Raw genomic sequence first — 18,846 nt, forward strand, 5'->3', positions numbered from 1 at the left:
TTTCTTTCGGGTTTACTTCCTCGAGTCGACTCGGATTCTCTTGGAGTCGATTCGGCTCTCAGAGCCTGAAAAACTGGTCTTCTGTCTTTGGAGTTGAACTGCCTCGGAGTCGACTCGGACTTTGCTGGAGTCGACTCGGCTCTCAGACACCGAAAAACTGGTCTTCTATCTTTGGAGTTGAACTGCCTCGGAGTCGACTCGGACTTTGCTGGAGTCGACTCGGCTCTCAGACACCGAAAAACTGGTCTTCTGTCTTTGGAGTTGAACTGCCTCGAAGTCGACTCGGACTTTGCTGGAGTCGACTTGGCTCTCAGACACCGAAGTTGGCTCTCTGACTTTTAGTCTTGCATTCCTCTGAGAGTCGACTCTTGCTTCTTTAGGAGTCGACTCGCCAACCGTTGGAGTCGACTCGAGTTCTTCTGGAGTCGACTCGGCTCTCAGAGTCCAAAACAACTTCTCTGTCTTTCTGTCTGTTACTCCTTGGAGTCGACTCGAAACTATCGGGGGTCGACTCGGCAAGCATCGGAGTCGACTCAAATTCTTCAGGAGTCGACTCGGTGACAGGGTCTGAGATTCATCTTTCTGTCATGCTGTCTGTTCTCAGTCGGAGTCGACTCGCAGTGTACCGGAGTCGACTCGAGCTTGTGCCAGAACGTCTGAAATACTTGGAGTCGACTCGAAATCTTCCGAAGTCGACTCGAGTTTCAGCCTTTGACTTAAGCTGATTTCCACATGCACTCAAAAGAGGATTCTTACAAATTTTGCCTGATATGCTGGATTGAATTCATTAGTATAATATAAAATATACTCAATGGCTTTGCGCTCATCAAAATCAAATAGGGTTATAATCAATCACTCCACAATCTCCCCCTTTTTGATGATGACAAAACATTGAATATTTTTGAAGTGAATTGCTCAATCATTCAGTAAAAGTTTTGAAATGAATTTAAATATCTGGTTATTTTAATCTATCCAGAATTGAAAGGTATGGATCAGTAAATCCTGAAATTAAAGCTCCCCATTTCATTTGGAATTATATAAGCCTTCATATCATGCAATCAATTGTTTGGCTTATATGTAGTTAATGATTTCGCTTTCTTAAGATTTCAGATTCTTCCCCTCAACATATGCATTCAATTTTGTTTAGATTCTCTGAATTTTCTTTTAATGTCTTGAAGCTTTTGAGCTTAAATTTTTGGTTTTAGAGGGAAAATCTGACAATTTGTTCTTGAGTATGATTCAACTAATCTCCGAATATCCCTTGAATAGATTCTGGAGATTACTCCTTTAGGAGCCCCAACATAGAGATAATGAGCCTCGAGGTATCGAATCCACTTAGAACAAATTACGTTTTGCTTTAAGGATTTTCTTTCTTTACATTTCAAAACATAATTCATCACATTTTCTCTCCCTTTTTGTCATCATAGCAAAAAGAAGCGCAGAACACAGAAAAGTATTGCACAGTTTTGTAAGAAAGTGTCTACTCATTGTATTGATGCTAATTTTGAGTACAATAGTAGAGAGAAATACAAGTATAGAGTAAATACATCATAAGATAGAAAACAAAGCTACTCTAGGGTTTCTTTGTAGTGGAGGATGTGGCTCCTGATTTGAGTCTATTCATTTGCATGACTAAGCTTATCCCCTCAGATACGTTCCCTAGCTGTGCGATGATCTCCGGGGTGAGTCTAGACTGTGTCGAGGAAATCTCGTTCACTTTTTCCTGGATGGTGTCAAGCTTGAAGATCAATGCATTAGCTAGCCGCTCTGCACCCTGACTCTGGTTGCCTAGCTCATGTCTGATGCTGTCTCGCATCTTCCTTGTGTCGTCCTTGACGTCACTTATGTTCCAGTATTGAGCTTGAACAAGGCTTCGAATATTGAATATCTCCTCCTTCAGATTTGCAACCATCTCTGTCACGGCTGCTAAGGAGGGAACTAGCTCGGTGGAGGAAGCACTCTGAGGACCTCGGAGCTCCCTCAGTAGATCATCTCTCAGTTCCCTCACTATCTCCTGTCGCAACTCTCGGAGCTGCTCAGAAGATATCCGAATCTCCAGGGGCTGCTGCTGAGAAGGTGGGGCAGTGGAGGTGGAGGGCTCAGTATAGGTAGGAGCAGAGGTGGAAGGAAAAGTGGGAGGAGCTATGTCATGGTCCTGATCATGATCGGGACTGGGTGAGTGATGAGTGGTAGGGTCAGAAGGTGTAGATGTGGATGTGGATGATTTCCTAACCCAGACTCCCCCTATCTTGTGGAATCCCATCCGGTGAAAGGTCCCCTCACCCATGCGATCTGTAAAACGCAGTGAGCGAGAGGGTTCCCCCTCAGGGATAGGAACCTCTAACTGTCTAAATATCAGAGTGAATAACATACCGTAAGGGAGACTCAGCCTAGGTTTGTTTAGGGGTTCACAAAGGTATTTGTAGATGAGTTTTGGAAAGTTGATGGGAGTGTCTTGGAGGAGGTAGAACATCAAGGCCAGGTCTCTCTCGGAAATGAAGTCAAACCTACCAGTCTTTGGGAAGAGAGTCCTAGAGATGACACTAAGAAGAAGCCGCATTTCAGCCGAAAGCTGATTTGCGAACACCTCCTCTATGGGGGACAGAGGTGGACTCCCTAAAATGGCCGTAAGGGCCTCTGTCCTATCGGAGGGGTGTGTGGGAACAATCCCCTCACTCGAGAGATGGAGGACTCGAGCAATGAAGTCCTCCGAGATGAAAATAGGGACACCCAAAACAGTTCCCTGGATACCCCCGCTAATCCGTGCGACAGTACCATAGAATTTTCTAACTAACCCTGGATAGATAGGGAGGTCAAGTGTGCAGAAAAACTCTAAACCCTGGGCCCTAAGGTGATGCCCTAGGTTGAACCCTTCCCGGGAGAGGAAGTCAAAGTTGACTTGCCTCCCGGTAGAGACAACCTTCCCGGCGCATGAGCGCGAGGGAACCGGCCTAGGCGGGGAAGGAACCAGAGGTGGTGGCCTCGTCGGTTCGTTCCGAGCCTTGGACCGTCGCTCGGCCCCACTCGCGGAGACGGGTCTCTTTCGGCTCGGGACAAGGACCTTCCTAGGCATTTTTGACCTAAAGACGGGGAAGGACACGGAAAATAGGGAGAAACCTCGACGGAGATGACCTAAAGTGGGTCGGCGACGAGGTCGGAGACGACTTTAGGGTTTTTGAGCAGTGGCGGCTGAAAATAGAAGTAAAAAGAAAAACATTCCGCTTAGGGTTAAAAGTCGGATTTCCGACCTCGAGTCGACTCCGGTAAGTCGCGAGTCGACTCGACCTCGAGTCGACTCCCAAATATGCGCGAGTCGACTCCCCCATGAGCCGACTCTAAAATATATCCGAGTCGACTCGAACTCTGGCACACAACCAAAAATCTTGTTATTTTCGTGCCAAAAGAGAGAGTTATGGGCTTATCTAGGATTTAAGAACTGATTTGATGATCATAGATAAGAAATCCTATGTCCAACATAAACTAATCCTCAAAATCTATGAACTAGAGGAGAGTATCACTAGAATGGATCAATCACTCCTAACCCTCTTCTAAGTATGCAAAATCGATCTTCACTCAAAGGTTTTGTGAAGATATCAGCAAGTTGATCATCAGTACAAACAAATTGAAGTGTCACATCACCATTCAGTACATGATCTCTTATGAAGTGATGTCTTATCTCAATGTGTTTAGTTCTTGAATGCTGAATTGGATTTTTAGTTAGATTAATGGCACTTGTATTATCACAGTTAATGGGAATTTTATCTTGTTTAATGCTATAATCTTCAAGTTGTTGTTTAATCCACAAGATTTGAGCACAACAACTCCCGACAGCAACATATTCGGCTTCAGCCGTAGATAGTGCAACCGAGTTTTGTTTCTTGCTAAACCAAAAGATTAAGTTTTCTCCTAAGAATTGACATGACCCGCTGGTGCTTTTTCTACCAGCGAAGTCTGAATCAGTGTACCCTATTAAGTTTATGCTTGAATCTTTAGAGTACCATAAACCTATGGTTTTTGTTCCTATTAGGTATTTAAAGATTCTCTTAATAGCAATTAAGTGTGATTTCTTAGGATTAGATTGATATCTAGCACACATGCATACACTAAACATGATATCAGGTCTACTTGCAGTAAGATATAATAAAGATCCTATCATACCTCTATACATCTTTTGATCTACTGATTTACCTGATTCATCTTTGTCTAGTTTGCATGATGAACTCATGGGTGTACTGATTGACTTGTTTCTTTCCATATCAAACTTCTTAAGCATCTTCTTAATGTATTTTGCTTGACAGATGAAGATGCCTTCTTTAGATTGTTTGATTTGGAGCCCAAGAAAATAGTTCAGCTCTCCCATCATGCTCATTTCAAATTCACTCTGCATTAGGTCAGCAAATTCTTCGCAGAGGCGATTGTTAGTAGCACCGAAAATAATATCATCTACATAATCTGAACTATTAACATATCTTTGTTTTTCTTCTTTAAAAATAGTGTAGTATCAACATTCCCTCTAGAGAATTCATGGTCTAACAGAAATTTGCTAAGTCTTTCATACCATGCTCTAGGAGCTTGTTTCAAACCATAAAGTGCTTTGTTTAGTTTATAAACATGATTGGGATATTGATGATTTTCAAAATCAGGAGGTTGTTCTATATACACCTCCTCATTAATATACCCATTCAAAAAGGCACTTTTTACATCCATTTGAAATAATTTGAAATCTTTAGAGCATGCAAATGCTAGTAACAATCTAATTGCTTCAAGTCTAGCTACAGGAGCAAAAGTTTCATCAAAGTCTATACCTTTCTCTTGATTATAGCCCTTTGCTACTAGTCTAGCCTTGTTCCTAATCACGATTCCATTTTCATCAAATTTATTTTTATATATCCATTTAGTTTCTATTATTGAGTATTTAGTGGGTCGTTCAACTAGGTTCCATACCTTGTTTCTAGTGAATTGGTTTAGCTCTTCTTGCATTGCATTTATCCAATTTGCATCATTTTCAGCTTCTTCTATATTTTTAGGTTCAAAGTGTGAGCTAGATGATTATTTAAGTTCCTAAGAGATGCTCTAGTTCTAACAGATTGAGAGGGATCATCTAAAATTAATTTCTTTGGATGACCATGTGCATACCTCCAAGCTTTAGTCAGTCCATGATCAACAATTACCTCTTGACTTGTTGATGCTTCTCCAATTAGCTTTGGTTCATCTTCTTGTAATGTCATCTCATCAATCTTTTCTTCAAGAATTTCTGCATCATCATCAAGAGCTACTTTCTTACTAGAAGAGATATCATTAGTATCATCAAAAACAACATATATAGACTCTTCAATAACAAGGGTTCTTTTGTTAAATACTCTATAAGTTTTACTTGATGTAGAATATCCAAAAAGATACCTTCATCAGATTTAGAATCAAATTTACCTAAGTTATCCTTGCCATTATTATGAATGAAACACCTACATCCAAAAACATGAAAATAGTTTACTTTGGACTTTCTATTTCTCCAAAGTTCATAAGGTGTTTTTTTTATAATGGGTCTCAATAAAACTCTATTTAGTATATGACATGATGTATTAATGGCTTCTTCCCAAAAGTACTTAGGGAGGTTACTTTCACACAACATGGTTCTAGCCATTTTCTCTAGAGTTCTATTCTTTCTTTCTATAACTCCATTTTGTTGTGGTGTCCTAGGTGCAGAGAAATTATGAGTTATCCCCTTTTTACTACAAAATTCATCAAATAGATGATTTTCAAATTCCGTTCCATGATCACTCCTAATAGCTATAACTGAAGCATTTCTTGAATTAGTAACTTCCTTATGAAATTTCTTAAATACTGAAAAATGCTTCATCTTTATGAGCTAAGAACATGACCCATGTGTATCTAGAAAAATCATCTACAATGACAAGGCCATACTTGTTTCCACCAAGACTTGAGGTTCTAGTTGGTCCAAATAGATCCATGTGTAGTAGTTCAAGGGGTCTAGTAGTAGTGACACAGTTTATGGATTTAAAAGAGCTCCTAGATTGTTTGCCATATTGACATGCTTCACAAATTTTATTTTTCTCAAATTTTAGTTTTGGCAAACCTATTACAGAATCTCTTTTAACCAGTTTTGATATTGTATTCATACTTGCATGACCTAACTTACAGTGCCATAACCAACTTGCATCATTAACCTTAGTATCACTAGCTACTAAGCAAGGGTTATTTTTGGGAAGATCTTCAAGATCTACTACGTACACATTTCTACGTCTTATTCCTTTGAATACTAAGCTATTGTCAATTGAGTTGGCTATGATGCATAGGGCTGGCTATGATGCATAGGGTTGGCTTAAATATAACATCAAAACTCCTATCACATAATTGACTTATGCTAAGTAAGTTATGCTTAAGACCATCTACAAATCGTATACCATCTACAAAGTTATGCTTAAGTTATGCATAGGTGATTTGTACTTTACCTATACCAACGATGTGACCTTGGTTATTGTCTCCAAATGTCACAGCACTTCCCTTTTTTGGCTCTAGGATGAAGAATTGCTCCTTGTCACCCGTCATGTGTCTTGAGCAGCCACTATCCAAGTACCAACAGTTTTTGTTGATTTTGGCTGCAAGACACTCCCACACAAAGAGATCATACAATTTTAGGTACCCAAGTTTTCTTGGATCCTTCAAGGTTAGTAAAGTTGGTTCCTTTTGGAACCCAACCCTTTTTAATTTTTCTTCTAGCTCCTATTTTCCTATGGTCACATACATTAGCTTTATGTCATACTTTTTCACAGCAAAAATAGGTTATATTCTTAATTTTACTTTCCCTTGCTTTCATAAAAAGTTACTAAGGAGCTTTTGCTTATTCTTAGGTTTATATCCTAAACCAGCTCTATTAAATACAGCTCGTTGATTATTAAGTATCATTTCCAATTTTTCAGAACTATATGTAAACTTTTCAACAAAAGGTTTGTATTTTTCAAGTTCTTTTGTTAGCTTTTGTTTTTCTGTTTTTAGTATGTTTAAGTCTTTTGTGAGATTATCTCTTATAGTTTGTTTATCGTTTTTAAGTTCTGAAATTTTCTTGACTAGTTTTTCGTTATCTTTAATTAAAGTATTAGTTTTTTTAATTAACATTTGGTTGCTTGTTTTAAGTTCTAAATTTTCTTTAATGATAAAATTCTTATCCTTAATTAATTTATCGTATTTATGGAGGTGAGATTGATTGGTTAGTTTTAGCTCTTTATTCTTAAAATTTGTTGTCTTATATTCATCCATTAATTTATTAAACGCATCATACAATTCATCAAAGGTAAAATCTAAATGCGTTTCTGATGTTACCTCATTTTCATTCGCCATGAAGCAGAAGTTGGCCTTTTCCTCTTGTTTCTCATCCGATGATGATGATGATGAATCGGAGTCCGACAGAGTGGAGATGAGGACTTTCTTTTTCTTATATTTGCTGCCCTTCTTAAGCAAGGGACAGTCAACTCTGAAATGTCCCGTCTTCTTGTATTCATAGCATCCGATTCCTTCATTTTTTCTTTTCTTACCTTTATCCTTGTTGTAGGAACTTGAGGGACCTCTCCTCTGATGAAAGGACTTCTTCCGATTGATGAACTTTCTGAACTTTCGCACGAGAAGAGCCTCATCATCATCTCCCTCATTATCTTCTTCTTCGCTGCAGCTACTGCAAGATAAATCCTTGTTAGAAGAAATAGATTTGAGGGTTATTACCTTTTTCTTATGAGAGGATTCTTCTTCGCTGTGTTGTTTCATTGTGAGCTCGTGCGTCATCAGGGATCCAAGAAGCTCCTCAAGTGGAAGCTTGTTCAAGTCCTTGGCTTCTTGGATTGCCGTTACCTTGGCCTCCCATGACCTTGGCAAACATCGAAGAATTTTCCTGACAAGATCACTATTAGTATAATTTTTGCCAAGGCTTTTTAGGCTATTGACAATATCAGTAAATCTAGTAAACATGCAAGTGATAGTTTCATTAGATTTCATCTTAAAAGTTCATATTTATGAACTAGTATGTTTATTTTAGATTCTTTTACTTGATTCGTGCCCTCGTGGGTCACTTCAAGTCTATCCTATATCTCTTTTGCAGAATTGCAAGTAGAGACTCTATTGAATTCATTATGGTCTAAGGCACAATAAAGCACATTCATTGCTTTGGCATTTAGTTGTGCCTTCCTAATATCATTGTCATCCTAATCTTTTTCAAGTTTGGGTATAGTAACACTCTCTACAAAAATTGATGGGATGTATGGTCCATTAAGTATGGTGGTCCAAATCTCATAGTCTTGAGCTTGGATAAATATCCTCATCCTAGCCTTCCAATAGGAGTAGTCGGTTCCATTGAAGAATGGAGGTCTACGGGTAGACTGCCCCTCAATATGAGAAGATCCAAATCACTACTAGAAAACACGCGTATAGTGACGGAGATTCCCGTCACTATACCGTGTTTCCGGTTACTAATATGGAATTTGTGACCGGAGCTCCCGTCACTGACTTGGTTACAAAAACACGCGTCACTAAATTCTCAGTGACGGCGGCGATTCCCGTCACTAACCTCCGTGACAGAACCGCCGTCACTAAGCCATTACAAATTCAAGAATTAAATATTTAAGAAATTATGTATTTTCCGTCACTATCTAGTTGCGGAGTTAGTGACGAAGGTAACTTGGTCACTGATTTTGTCACAGAATGCGGTCACAAGTTTGGTCACTAATCTGTCACAACCTTTAGTGACAGATTTAGTCGTCACAGACATGGTCACACATTTTGTCACTACATTTGTCATTAATCCCGTCACTGACCTAGTGATAAGTTTACCGTCACTAATTGGTTACAAACGCGCTGAGCAAAATCATTATTAACCAAAATCCTGTCACTAAGTTTATGACTGCTCGTCACAATACTTGGTAAACAATTTAGTAACCAAAATTTGGTCACCGATCACAATTTAATAACCTGGAACATTTGGTACATTGATTGGCTCATAACAATAATAATAATAATATCATTAATAGCAAAGGCATTCAACATTACGCAAAAGTCATTTTAAATGTCATTCAAAATTGGCATCAACATGTCCTGAATCCATCAAAATCAAAGTCTAAAAATATGTCATAAAGATCAACAGAGATTTCATTCCTCCTAGGAATGCAAAGACCTATCATCTAAGGCAAAAACAATCATAATGAAGCATGATCAGCAGAACCAGAATCACCATTACTCCCCCGATCTGCATGCCTTGGTCCAAAGCCAATCTCTTCTCTCATCTTTTGAAGAACCTCCTCTTGCCATTTTTTCTTTTCCTGCTCAAGAATACGTAGAAGGTCTTCATGAGTGTATAGCTCTGGAGCTTGACTTGTAGAGGTGGAAGAGGATGATGATTGCCCAATAATTCCAGTGAGATCCTCTAGGGGACTAAAGCCATAGACATGGCCATGAGTTGGGACACCAGTTGCCTCAAACCACAAGTCATAATCACGTGGAGGAGCATCTGAGGTGGAGGCATCACCATATTTTTTGGAGTATTCAGCTGAATACTTTGCCTGCCAGTTGATTTAAAAGAAGAGAAAAATATTATGGTGGATCAAACAAGAGATAAACATGAGCAAGCTCAATAATATTTATGAATCATAAAAAAATTATACTTACCATGACAGCTTCACTTCTCTTATCTACATATCCTCCCATGCCTTGCTTTGTCTTATGCGTCCGATTAAAAGATTCAACTATTGTTGGCTCCCTACCTAACTTTAATTTCTACAAAAGAGAAGAAAAAATTCATTAACAACAGCAAAATTACAAGCACAATTTTAAACTTGTAGATTCTCAGACACCATAGTATCATCGGGTACCAGCACTTGTGCATTATCGACATTAATCCCATAGCTTTCAAAACTAAACCAACAATTTGGGTTGACATTGCATACCCTTCCCCATCATTCACTAATATAAAGGGCTAAATCTTTCCCAAGTCCATATCTTTGTAATTGAAGCTACATATATATTAAAAAAACAGCATGCAAATTTTCAGCTAATATGATTCTAATGTGAAGTATAAAATTTTCATGTATTTTCAACCATATAAATTAAACATGTATTGGCCAGATCTGGATATGCGCTAAGATACAGTGGCTGCATATTATGACATTTCAGCGAATTCTACATCAAGAAAAACAAAAATCCCCCCCCCCCCCCCCCCCCCCCCCGCCGCGGACAACACACACACAAGAAAAAAGGTTTTGAGTCTAATCATTTTGTCAGTAATAAGTAAGTAAAATTACCATGATCAACAACCTAACAAACAGGCCAGTAGGACGCACACCTGTAAGAACCAGTTGCTACCCGTAGTCCATCACCACTTAGGCAGCACTCAAATTTGTCGAAAATGGAGTCACTTTCATATAAATCACATAGCTGTATGAAAATAGAACCATCATAACCAAAGTACATGGTGCATTACATCTTTCTCGCCAACTATAATTAACATGAGCTAAACTGTAACAAAAACAAATTACCTGAGGCCTTAAATATTCATGGACCTGAAAAGTTGCAACAGGACCAGAGTCCATGTTTATGTCCCATAACTGGAAAAATCGCATAAGGAAAAAAAAAGAAAAGTAAATCTAAATGAGACAACAAAATAAAACAAAAACCAACATCATGAGCTTCATAGGAAAGACTACAAAAGATATAACAGACTAATGCTACAAACAGACATCAAAAATAGCTACATGTAAATCCTACAGACACCAGAAATAGTTACACAAAATCAAGGTAGAGCTGCAATACTGCTAGACAAATAACATCATCATTCTTCATATTAAAAAATTAGCAAGGGAAGGGAAAAACTTTCATGTGTCTCAATTAAAGGGCAGAATTACTAGCTTATAAATGAACTAGAGTGAAGCTGTGCCATATACTTTACCAATATTTGTTTTTTATTGTGCCAAAGCCAGGGGACAGAAGAAAAAAAAAGAGTTCAACCATTTGCTACCATCACCTAGCACACATGAAGCATGTATGTGTGCATATGAACGAGAGTCTGTGCATAAAGAGTATCAGCCTCACTCAGCCCAGGATGATGGGTGCATGACTTAAACCAAGGAGATGGGTATTCGACTTTTACTTTTTATGAACTTTTTTCATGATATAAAATGGAGCAAAATAGGGATTCGAGGCTTTGTCGGTACTTCTCCATACTGGGAATCCAGATTGAACCAGTGACTAACTAGGTCCTGGGAGAAGCCCAAGACCCTGATCCCTCAGACCCAGACCATCCAAGACTATATCAACCAAAACAAAGCAGGACAAGGACCAGCACCAGCTGGTTCTGCTGAATACCATCCTGGGGCCCTGAATGCAGTCAAAAAGGCACCAGTCCCATTTACTTTGTTGATGTTGGAATTCAAACAGGAAGAGGAAAGGGGAAGGGAGAAAAAGAAGAGGAGAGAGTGCTCAAATTCAGCTAGCAGAGCTCAGATCTGTCCTCCTCCAAACCCTTTCTAACACCAATAATGGACTAAAAAACCTCACCTGACCCTAATTTATGCCCCCCCCCCCCCCCCCGCGCGCCCAAGAAAAGAAAAAAAAAAGCCCTAAACAACAACAAAAAAATCAAAACAAAGGAAAAACATAAAAGAATTGATGTATCCTTACATACCAGGATGCCAACATGTCCCAAGTATCAGTATGCAACCACCCTAGTATTGTACCAACCCAATCTGCAATCAATACTGGGACTAGGACTTTAAACCTTGCAGCAAGAGAAAGAAAGTGTGTTTATATCCATAAATGCTACATTATTGATTGCCTTGAAGTAGAAAATATCACAATTTTGTATAACAAGGAGCTCGTGAATCCTCATTTGCCTACAAATTAGGAAGGATCACAGATTGTATTACAAGGAGAAACCTCATTTCTCCAACAGAAGTGTGCACAGCTTAAAACATTGACAAAGTCCATTCTTTGATCTTTTCATACAATGGGAAAGTCATCATAGACTTGAAAACTGAAAGGGTCAACTGCAAAAGTCACATTGCTGCTCACAATCATGGAATACTGTCTAAAGTGACTTCCAAAGATCTAGAATGTGCAATCCAAAAGAAAGCTGCAGGAGTTTACACAGCATAAGGACAAAAGTGAAATTACATAAACATGTGAGATGAGTTAGTTGTGCCTCTTAGGCACTTGGGCTTGCATGACGGATATAGTTCTCATTTCTGAACTTCTGATTCACAAAATTGCTCCTTATTATACTGCATTATATTACTTCTTCCTTTTATGCACCTTGTCAACACCATTATTACCTTGCTCTAGTGCCGTTTGGGCCAAAGAATTGATAACTTACTAATAATATTAGACAATCTGTACAAGAATAGGCAACAAGTTCTCTTGTGCAGTAATGCTGAACAGTAACATGAAATATCATAATCAAATACAGATGTTGCGAAAGTAGTGAGCTCTTCAAATAAATGGATTTGAACCTCTTGATCCCAGTAGTTGTAGGTCATTACCTTAATGTCAAGAATCCATTTCATCTGACTATTAAATTTTTAAACCACTTCCTTGCCTATTGCAGTAACCAGAAATTACTCAAACTACCAATTCAAAATTATGCAACCAAAACAGCTAACAAAGCTTATGAAAAAAAGGAACAAAGTGTCACTTTACTGATATATGTTGAAGCCTTCACATCAATGGCATCTTTAGAGTATTGTATTCTTAATTGCTTAACAAAAACCAAATAAAAGCAAAGTTTCCCCTATTACTACAAAAACTCATATCATTTAGCACAACATCTCGAGGATTCTTGATTAATTAAAATGATCCATCATGTGCTTAAAAAAGGATGTAAAATTTATCAAATATTATGTTCAAAATATTGCTGACTTAGTTCCTCCATAAATACTAATTAATTATCTTGTCTCCAAAATTACTGCTCAAATTTAGAAACCACTGCACACAACTTCCAAAACAAAAGAATATTTTTTGGAATGTGTTAAAATGTAAAAGCATGACACGTTGCCAGCAAGCATAATTCATATTGCTAATCCCTCAAGAAAAAGCAAATAATAAAGAAATTAAATTGCAAGAGGGATACAACTGTATGAACCTGAAGCGTCATATAATCACGACTTAGGATGTGCCTTCCATCTTGTCCAAATTTAATATCTGAAATTGAAGCAATGATCTCAGTAAAAAATGACCTTGAACCTGGAGCCTCCTCAAACCTGTATATGGAGAAGTCCCATTAGCTAAAGCAACACCAGACATGCTAAAGAGTCTAAAAGACACTTGTAACTGGGCCAGTAGAGTCCCATTAGGGTTTACCTCCGGGAAGAACTAGTTTAGGGTTTTGAAAACCCTAGCCGACGAGCAAGAAAGAGGGGGGCGCCGACGGGGTGATGTAGCCACAAGTTTGATCCCGGGTGAGAAGGAGATGAACACAGGCGCCGAGCAAAAAAATAATGAAACCCTCGGTAGGTTAGGGTTTACCTCCGGGAAGCCCAGTTGTGGGTTCTGAAAACTCTAGCCGACGAGCAAGAAGGAGGGGGGCGTCGACGAGGTGATGTAGCCGCGATCGGGAGGCGTGATGTAGCCGGAGAGGAGAGGGAGAGGCCGGAGGTGGAGGAGAGGAGAGGCCGGAGGTGGAGGTAGAGGAGTGGAGAGGCCGGAGGTGGAGGAGAGGAGAGGAGATGGGAAGCCGGAGGGGAGGCAAAAATGGTCGGCAAGGGGGAGCCGGAGAGGAGAGGCCGCAGGCGGAGGAGACGAGAGGAGATGGGAAGCCGCCCAAATCCCTAACTCGGGACTCCACTAAGAAGTCGGTCTGCAAGCCAAATTTCATATTAAACTATTTTTTACCTATAAGGCTGTGGGCTAAGTCGGTTTGCAAGCCAAATTTCATATCAAGCTATTTTTTATCTATAAAGCTGATTGGATGAAGAAAAAAATAATTTTGAACTATAAAGCATGGTAAAAAAATTTCAGACCTTCTTCCAAAATCCAATCCCATTGCAGGAAAGTTGCAATAGGGGTGCAAATGGGTCATGGGCGACACCATGAGATTTGAAAATGAGAAGAAGGAATTTGAGTTTTTTGGAGAAAAATTGGAATTTGGGTTATCGAAGAAATTTGGGCGGAACGGCGGGCACACTTAGTTTCATTTTAGATTTTCCTCCTTTTATCTTTTTTTTTAAAATTTACATTTACTCAAAAATAATATTTTTAATATTTTTGGAATTAAAAATTAAATTTGGTGACGGAAATTTTTGTTAATAACCTGTCACCGCCAAAAATAATTTTTAAAAATTTATAAATACTTGGGTTACGATATTTGTGACGGCTGCATTTGTCACTGTCTGGTTGCAATTTTGGTTATCATATTGCTGACAGATACCCCATCACTATGATGGTCACTAAGTTCTGGCGCCCATCCTATCCGCGCATTCTGTGACCGGTCTGTCACTAATCGGTCACTAAGTTAACACCACAGTGACCAAATTTCTGTCGGTCACTAATCCGTCACAAATAGTGACTGATAACGGTCCGTCACGAATTTTCCGTCACTATACGCGCGTTTTCTGGTAGTGAATGGGGTTGTCATTTTGATCTTTTACTCTTTTGGTAGAAGAGTTCCGGCTCTGATACCATTTGTTGCCCAAGAAGACAACCCAAGAGGGGGGGGGGGGTGAATTGGGTTTTAAGTAATGATTGCAAATTAAAACTTAATGAGTAACTAATTAAACCTTATTGCAAGTGGATTAATTAGTTTACTATATGCAGTGGATGAAGGGAATGGGAGAGACAATTAAACAATCACAAACACAAGAGATTTTATAGTGGTTCGGAGCTAACCCTTGCTCCTACGTCCACTCCCCAAGCTTCACTTGGGAGTTCACTATAATCCCTCGGATTACAACCGGTTGTTTTACAAGCTCACAACCCAACTTGTTGTTTTACGAGATCACAACGAACTCGGTCGGTTTTCACAGGCTCACCGACTAGAACCATCCGATTGTTTTTCCGGGATCACAATCGAACCTTTACACGTTGGTTTTACCCTCGGCTCACCAACCAACCTTAACACCCTTGATTCAATCTCCTGATTGAATCAAGTAAGAAAAGCAGTTTGAAAAGAGTGCAAGGAAAGCTTCTTGAAAAGCAAATATAAACAATATGAATAAAGAAGAGTTAGAAGCCCTCAAACAGATTTTTTAATGTGAAGAAGGGGGCTTCTCAAACTCTGCAACTCCTCTTGAGTGTGCTGAAGATTTGCTGTCAGAAGGAAAGCCTTGAATGCGAGGAAGACGTTTGGAGGATAGACTTTTAATGCACTTCTTTCTTCTTTCACTTGTATTTACTCTTGAGAAGCTTTGGTAGGTGGAAATCTCTTTTGCTTTGAATGGAGTGTCTCTCTTTTTGTCTATTACTGTTCACTCTGGCTATTTAAGCAATCCCCATCGAAAACTAGCCGTTAGACACACTTTTAGAGCCGTTCTGCACAATCTGCAACTCCTGACATAGTGTCCGTTGGGATCGGAGTCGACTCGCTCGATCTGGAGTCGACTCAGCTGTTGCTGGAGTCGACTCATGCTTTACTGGAGATGACTCGCCCACTGTTCAAAATTTGAAATAAAGTGCTGTCCCGTTCTGGAGTCGACTCGGTCAAACCTGGAGTCGACTCGCCAATGTCCGGAGATGACTCTCCCTTCTAGAGACGATTCGTTTTTCAGGAATCCAAAGATCTTTCTTTCGGGTTTACTTCCTCGAGTCGACTCGGATTCTCTTGGAGTCGACTCGGCTCTCAGAACCTGAAAAACTGGTCTTCTGTCTTTGGAGTTGAACTACCTCAGAGTCGACTCGGACTTTGCTGGAGTCGACTCGGCTCTCAGACACCGAAAAACTGGTCTTCTGTCTTTGGAGTTGAACTGCCTCGGAGTCGACTCGGACTTTGCTAGAGTCGACTCGGCTCTCAGATACCGAAAAACTGGTCTTCTGTCTTTGGAGTTGAACTGCCTCGAAGTCGACTCGGACTTTGCTGGAGTCGACTCGGCTCTCAGACACCGAAGTTGGCTCTCTGACTTTTAGTCTTGCATTCCTCTGAGAGTCGACTCTTGCTTCTTTGGGAGTCGACTCGCCAACCGTTGGAGTCGACTCGAGTTCTTCTGGAGTCGACTCGGCTCTCAGAGTCCAAAACTACTTCTCTGTCTTTCTGTCTGTTACTCCTTGGAGTCGATTCGAAACTATCGGGGTCGACTCGGCAAGCATCGGAGTCGACTCGAATTCTTCAGGAGTCGACTCGGTGACAGGGTCTGAGATTCATCTTTCTGTCATGCTGTCTGTTCTCAGTCGGAGTCGACTCGCAGTGTGCCGGAGTCGACTCGAGCCTGTGCCAGAATGTCTAAAACACTTGGAGTCGACTCGAAATCTTCCGGAGTCGACTCGAGTTTCAGCCTTTGACTTAAGCTGATTTCCACATGCACTCAAAAGAGGATTCTTACAAATTTTGCCTGATATGCTGGATTGAATTCATTAGTATAATATAAAATATACTCAATGGCTTTGTGCTCATCAAAATCAAATAGGGTTATAATCAATTACTCCACACCTACCATAATAGAGAGTAGGTTATCAATCCCCATATATATATATGAGGAGGGTTAAATGTATACAGCCTTACCTCCGCATGCAAAGAGGCTGTTTTTATGATTCGAACCCATGACACTTAGGTCATAATGGAGCAACCTCACCGTTGTGTAAAGCACACCCTCGCACCATACGGATATGTATATCCATGCATAAAATATATATAGGAATGAAAAAATAAATAGGATAGTAAATTGAATGTTCATGGGCAGTGCATGCACTACTATAAGCTACTACTCTTTTTTCTAGTGAAGTCAGGGCGAAGTGCCTCCAAAACATAACTTCAAAATTTTTGCAATTGTTAAGCTGGAAAACTCATAATAGTTTACTAAATCCGTATATTTATTTGAATATAACAAACATATATGGAAAGTTGAGGATGATAGTATATAAGAAACATATGATCTTAGAGGTATTTATTGATGTGGGCAATGAAAGCACTAGAAAAAAAAACTTGGTTCATTTTTTTCCTTTCATATATTAAGTATAGAATGAAATGGCACAGTTTACAAATTAAAAACAAATTTATAAGCTTAGACTGGCAATCTCTTAACTGAATGAATCCCCAGCTACACAGAATCAACAACAAACGGTGTGTACAATTGGCATTCAAGATACAATTTGTGAAGACAATGCAGAATCAAGCATCAGCATTTATGAGAACAGATTCGCACCATTTGACGAGCCTACTTACTAAGCCGCGCTTCTAGTCGTCCTCCAGCCCAGGTCAGATTTCTTCTCTTACTGGAAAATCTTTTTGTTCTCTATATTCAGCATCGAGAAACTCTTGTGTGCTATATTGAATTATCTTACTGTGGATTCACCATATAGACCCCAAACAACCCTAAATCCTTATAGTGGCCCATCTTTGCCATTAATTGTAGGGCTGCCTAATCTTTGGAAGTTTTTCGAGGCTTCGTGATATCCTATAACACACAGAATACTAGTACTATTTGACTTCTTACGTGTACTTCTTACGTGATTTTCTACTTGATTTTACTTGCTACAAATTACGGAAGTTGCATTAACGCAATATCCTCCAGCATCGTCTCCTGCTTAGGTTTGACTCCTGTTCCCCAACCACAATCCTATAAGATCTCTTAGATTGACACAATTTTTGTTTATATTAAAGAGAGATGTCTTGTGCCCATTTATATCCTTTCTTACAAATACATCATATGGTGTGACGTAATCCCGATGGATGTGGGACATCTAATTTTGGGGAGACCTTGGTTGTTCGACCTTGATGTCACCATCCAACTCTTGCTCTTTCGTGTTCAAGGGTAAAATGATTCAACTCAATCCTTTACGGCCCAAGCCACTGACAAGAATACGAAAAGAGAAGTGTCAAAAGACAAGGATCTCCACATCCTGCGTCCTGCTGAATTTGAGTGGAAAATGTTCAACAAATCTTTGGTATTCACTCTCCTTGTCAAAGAAGTTCACCCCCATATTTCATTCAATATGTCCATAGGCATGAGTCCATTTGAGGTAGTGCATGGTTACAAAGCTAGAAAACCTCCAGATCTCTTACCCATGTCACCCAATGCTAGAATTTCTAAGTGCACATGCATTTGCACAACACATTCATGAGTTGCAACGGAAAATTCACAAGTGCATTTATGCAAGTCTTGCTCACTATAAACTGCAAGCTGATTCCCACAGACGTGCTAAGGAATTTCAAACTGGGGATTATGTTATGATTCGTATCCGATCTGAACGGTTTCCTCCTGAAACTGTTAAGATCGCAGGCTTGTAGTGTTGGGCCATTCAGAGTGTTGCACATGGTTGGCACTAACGCCTATATTATTGATCTTCCATCTAATTTTGGTATTAGCCCACCTTTTAATGTTGAAGATTTGGTTGTTTACAAGGGCCCACCAACAATCCTTGATGATCCTTTTGCCGAGCCCAATGATTCCCTCCCATACCAGCTTTGATTCCTTTACCCTTCCACCGAGCACAAAAAGAGCACATTGATGATATTTTAGATAATCAAACAGTTTTTACCAGTGATGGAGGTATTCAGCGTTTCTTTGTTCATTGGCGAAGACGATCAGAGTCCGACTCCACTTGGATCACGTACGAGTTTCAGTGAATTGACTTAGACCTATTGGAGTACTACCAGAGCTATACTGAGCCGCGCCCATCAAGGTCGACTTCTTTCTATCCGAAAGGAGCTGG

At 39.7% G+C, this 18,846-nt stretch overlaps 1 long non-coding RNA gene across 3 annotated transcripts; it reads right to left on the minus strand.

Annotated features, from left to right (window-relative positions):
- Positions 1 to 9,047: 9,047 nt before the first annotated feature.
- Positions 9,048 to 13,892, minus strand: LOC149768409 (uncharacterized). Of its 3 annotated transcripts, XR_016399595.1 has the most exons (7): positions 13,348 to 13,892; positions 13,130 to 13,247; positions 11,678 to 11,770; positions 10,533 to 10,601; positions 10,340 to 10,431; positions 9,667 to 9,774; positions 9,048 to 9,560 (listed from the first exon to the last, which is right to left on the minus strand). It is a non-coding gene; the product is annotated as an uncharacterized LOC149768409 (long non-coding RNA). The 3 variants fall into 3 exon arrangements; XR_016399593.1 differs by lacking the exon at positions 13,348 to 13,892 and having other exon boundaries at positions 13,130 to 13,338; XR_016399594.1 differs by lacking the exons at positions 11,678 to 11,770; positions 13,348 to 13,892 and having other exon boundaries at positions 13,130 to 13,338.
- Positions 13,893 to 18,846: the final 4,954 nt, after the last annotated feature.

This window comes from Phoenix dactylifera, chromosome 2 (assembly GCF_051530095.1).
Source record: "Phoenix dactylifera cultivar Ajwa chromosome 2, Ajwa_hap1_PhDact_Kaust_v1.1, whole genome shotgun sequence".
Classification (NCBI taxonomy): Eukaryota; Viridiplantae; Streptophyta; class Magnoliopsida; order Arecales; family Arecaceae; genus Phoenix; species Phoenix dactylifera.